The 5,111-nt window shown below is 48.0% G+C and overlaps 1 non-coding gene across 1 annotated transcript; it reads right to left on the bottom strand.

Annotated features, from left to right (window-relative positions):
- Nucleotides 1-4,710: 4,710 nt before the first annotated feature.
- LOC113891965 lies at nucleotides 4,711-4,817 on the bottom strand. The gene has a single exon (XR_003510939.1). It is a non-coding gene; the product is annotated as a U6 spliceosomal RNA (small nuclear RNA).
- Nucleotides 4,818-5,111: the final 294 nt, after the last annotated feature.

Raw genomic sequence — 5,111 nt, 5'->3', positions numbered from 1 at the left:
ACATAATGCTACCATTAAGACTGTTGAAATAATATTTAATGACATGGGAAGATGTTAACCTAAGCAAAATGAAATAAGTAAGTATAGAATAATTATAGCTTACAGTTTTGCAAATTATACGGTTGTGTGTTAAAGAGGCAGGACAGGAAAGAGATCTTACTGCTAAAGGTGCTGTCTTTTGTATGACCTCATTGTGTCTTTATTTCCTTTTACTCAGCTCTATCCTCTGAAGTTTATGCTCTGAACAAATTTTATGTGGCAGTAAGAAAAAAAGATATTTTGAGCCCAGATCACACCCGTGACAAGGAACTGTGCCAGTGAGCCTGGGGATGTGGGTCTGGAATGCAGCCTTCCCTAGCATATTTCTCTCCTTCCCTAGCATATTTCCCTCTACTCCTGAGCAGAGTAGGGTGGGCAGCAGGGATCAGGGGATAGTGATGGGATTCTTAGGGTCTAGGGACTGAGCCTACCCTTTCTCCTGGGAACTGATTACAGCTGCCTCCATCTCCTCTCAGCATTGCACCATAGGCATGGCTCTAAGGACCGTGTGACATCCACAGACCCACGGTCTGCAGTTCCCTGCCTCCTCAGCTTTCCGGGGTCCCAGAGCCTCGTGGGGCACCTGCAGATATCGGGCTGCAGCTGGTGTGGACACTGAGAAGGAAGAAGGCAACCGAAGCCCCTTAGAGAGCTGCCCCACTTTCAGTGCCTGACGCAGTTCAGTGAGAAAAAGAATCGATGGGCCATTGAGTGAGTGGTTCAGCGGGCTCTCTACTCTTGACCCTGGCATCCTGCCTCCCTAGTAGCAGAAAGCCCATCCTTACTGGAATAGCGGGGTTAGTACTTTTTAAAACATCACTTAGCAAAGTAGAAAACTGGTAGTCACATTTGGGGAGCTTTTGCTCATCCGTGAAATCCCAGGCAATCGATGGTCTAGAGACAGCGCTATCCAACAGAAAGAAATAGGATTCAGCCCACATATGGAATGTTAAGCTATCTAGCAGCCACGCTGCATTTTAATCATATTTTGTTCAACACAATTTATTGAAAATATTATCATTTCAACCTGGAACCAATATAAAATTAATACCACATTTAACTTTGGAGGTATTGTCTTTGACATCCAGTGTGTGTTTTCCACTGGCTGCACATCTCAGTTTGGACTCGCCCGATTGCAAGTGTTCATAGCCCTGTGGCTGCCGGCAGAGAATACAACTGGAGAGCTCTGGAGGCCCGCAAACCATTAAGGACCAACCACTGAGTGGACCAAGAAACCCAGGGCAAGGCCAAGTCGCCAGAGATCTTGTCCAGAAGAGGAGCGCCGCGCGCGGTGCAGTCGATGGCCAGCAGGGGGCGCGGGCGCTCTGCGGCCGCCGGATTTCTTGTGTTTCTGCTCAATCCGTTCTGGTCCCTGGTCGGGGGCTCCTTTGCAAAAACCCTGGTAGCATCTTCACCCAAGAAGAACACCCAGACATTTGGAGGTAGTCTGCGCCCTCTCCATTCCCCTTCTAAAAGTTGAGGACCTTTCCAGAAGGCCACACGCAGCAAGTGGTGGGTAAATATTCATAATCTAACAGAAGGCCTGAGTGTTCATTGGAAGGACTGATGTTGAAGCTGAAACTCCAATACTTTGGCCACCTCATGCAAATGGGCTGACTTATTTTAAAAGACCCTGATGCTGGGAAAGATTGAAGGCAGGAGAAGGGGACGACAGAGGATGAGATGGGGATGGCATTACCGACTCAATGGACATGAGTTTGAGTAAACTCCAGGAGCTGGTGATGGACAGGGAGGCCTGGTGTGCTGTGGTCCATGCGGTCGCAAAGAGTCGGACACGACTGAGCGACTGAGCTGAACTGACTGAACAGAAGGCCATGCTCAGTGGGAGGCCAAATGGGATGAATGAATGATTGTCATCCAAGGCTTTAGTGGGATGAATGAAAGATTCGGGTGGCTACTCTTTATTCCACATCTGCCATGTTAAGCTCAATGTCAGTATTTGAATACAAGGGCAGAACTGGATGGAAAGCAAGACTCAAGACACTTATTGGGACATTTCCAAAGCACTTAACACACAACTCAACTGATCATCTCAACTAACTTCAAAGTTAATGCCCTCATTTCTCAGCTGAGGGAAATGGGGAATCCATCTTCCTGGGGACCCTGGGGAGACAGGAAGGGAGATGTGCTACCCCCATAGAGACTAGCCACCCCTGAACAAAACCACCATTTCTCCCATTCAGTCATTCCTTCAGCAAATATTTATTAAGAAGCTGCTGTGTGTCAAACATTGTGCTCTGGAGCAGGATTGTCAAGAAGAAGAGCAGAGCCCTGCCTTGGAAGGTCAGCAGTACCTGGAGAACAGAGGCCAGCCAGGCCATAGGGGTTAAATCCAATCAGAGTGACTCTAGGACACAAGTAGAGTGTCTAGTCCAACATCTCTGGTCCAACATTCCTCCCTAACATGGCCAAGGCTGAGGTGGGGATTGTGTGCAGAGGGGAAGGCCAACCCTTCCACCCACTGGAGCACCCTGGAAGTCACTGCTGTGAGCCCCACACAGTCATGCTCCAGTGACTCCAAGACTCCTGCAGGTGCTGTCCTGGCTGTTCCCAGGAACCTGGTTGGAAACCTCTTTGGTGAGGCTTGCTCCTTGTCCCCAAAACCCTGGGTGGGGAGACTCACCCATGATGAGCCTTCCTAGATGAAGGAAGGAACAGTGATCCTGCCTGGGAGCTTGGGGGGGCTGGTCAAAGCAGAGGTGAGTTAGGACACGTATAGGCAGAGGGGGCCCCTAACCACCACCCCACCTGTGAAAGCCAATGGCAGAAGCTCCTGACTAGTGGGAGGCTGCTGTGTGTGTTCTGCAGCCAGTAGAGTCCCTACCCCAGGGAGCCTACGCTCAGAACTGTACTGAGCTCCCAGAGTTATATAGCTGCTGATAGGTTGAACTCTGACCCCAAAGCCCCATGCTGATGCCCTAACCCCCAGGACCTGAGAACCTAACAGTATATGGAGATAGGGTCTTCAAAGAGGTGAAGAAGGTAAAAAGAGGCCTAATTCAACAAGACCAGTGTCCTCATCAGAAGAAGAGATGAGGACACAGACTCGCACAGAGGGATGACTGCGTGAGGACACAGACAAAGGGCCTCCATCACCACGCTAACGGGAGGCCTCGGGAGAACCCCGTCCTGTAGACACCTTGATCTTGGACTCCCAGCCTTCAGAATTCTGAGGCAATTAAAGGTCTGTTGTTTAACCCCACCGCCCCGCCCCTCCCTACCCCGGTCTGTGGTATTTGTTATGGTGACCAGAGTTGACCAATACACAGCCACCCTCTGGTCCCTGCAGGCTCTGCCTTCCCCCACAGGCATCCATGGATGCATCTCTTCTTTGTCTCTTTCTAGCTTGTGAGGGAGGTTCTACATCAGACCACTTGTACCAGGGTTGGAATTCTGCAGACACTTTCAGCAGCCCAACCTCCATTCAAACTGCCCTACACTCCCATGAGAGGTGGCCCCTGCCTTCTGACTTGTGTCTAGTTCCAGTCACTACCCCAGTTTCTCAGAGGCACTGATGTTCCTGGGAGTCCTGGCTGGTCCTAAACCACCAGACATGTGTAATCCTGCCAAGAGGGAGGAGGTGATTCGAGTTCTATCTAGGAGATTGAGGAGTAGCCTGGGGGAAGTGGAGGATGCTCCCGACCACAGAATGTAGAACACAGGGCACTTAAGTTTTACCATATGAAGTTATTAGTTTCCAATCTATTAAAGTCACATTTAGAGGAAAATGATAAAACAGACTGTGGGGAAGCAGACTTAGAAATCTACACTGGGACTTCACTGGTGGCACAGTGAACAAGAATCTGCCTGCCAACGCAGGCAGGGGTCGTGGGTTCAATCCGTAGTCTGGGAAGATTCCACATGCCACAGAGCAACTAGGTTCATGTGCCAAAATTACTGAAACACTTGCACTCTAAGCCCGCAAGCCACAATTAGTTAAGGCTTGTGCAAAGCAGTGAAGACCAAGCACAGCCCCCTCCCAAACCCCTACAAATTAAAACAAAAGAAAATAAATCACTGTGAGCCACAGAGGTGGAAACGCAGATGTCCAAGCGCTACCTCTGACCCAGTGGGCCAGCCCTGCAGATTTCCCAAGTAAAAATAACTGGGCACAGGAACATTGCTTATAACAAACACAAAACTGGAAACAACCTAGATTCCCAGCCACAAGACACTTAATGCTTCCAGCTCATTTAAATTGGCGATCATTAAATGGGCTTCCCTGATGGCTCAGTGGGTAAAGAATCCACCCGCAATGCAGGAGATGAGGGTTCGATCCCTGGGTCTGGAAGATCCTCTGAAGGAAGAAATGGCAACCCACTCCAGTATTCTTGCCTGGAAAATCCATGGACAGAGGAGCCTGGCGGGCCACAGTCCATGGGGTCACAAAGAGTTGGACATGACTGAGTGATGAGAATACCCACACATAAGATAACAATAAAAATATGGCGACAATAAAAATATGCCATGTAAAGTGTGGGGGGAAACTATTCATATTCAATATACTATATATAACTACATGCTCTAATTACAACATAAAAATAGATATGCATGTTGATAGAAACTAGAAGGGAACAAGAAAAATGAAAAGGAAAGATTATGTATAATTTTTTTTCACTTTAAACTTCCTTTAATGTTTTAGGAAAGTTTTTTTTTTTGGAACGCTTCACGAATCTGCATGTCATCCTTGCGCAGGGGCCATGCTAATCTTCTCTGTATCATTCCAATTTTAGTATATGTGCTGCCGAAGCGAGCACTTTAGGAAAGTTTTAATAGATGACACTTTAAAAATATTTCTATCTTCTGAACTAAAGCTTGTGTTCAACAAAGAAACAACTCAGTAGAAGGATAAGAAGGGGGATGTCTCATTTGCTAAACCCACTAGGCAGGCAGGAAAATACTGTTTGAGAAGAGAGAGAGAAAGTATAACCCCGTCCCTGGACCTGGAGCTTATCCCTTTTTACTCTGAAGACCGGAGAAGCCAGACTTTGGAAATAAAAGCACATTCAAGGCTCTGATCCATGGCTCTGCCTCTTGGTGTCAGGTTCCAT

This window comes from Bos indicus x Bos taurus, chromosome 4 (assembly GCF_003369695.1).
Source record: "Bos indicus x Bos taurus breed Angus x Brahman F1 hybrid chromosome 4, Bos_hybrid_MaternalHap_v2.0, whole genome shotgun sequence".
Classification (NCBI taxonomy): Eukaryota; Metazoa; Chordata; class Mammalia; order Artiodactyla; family Bovidae; genus Bos; species Bos indicus x Bos taurus.
The sequence above is the reverse complement of the archived record's forward strand: the minus strand, read 5'-3'. Positions and strand labels throughout refer to the sequence as shown.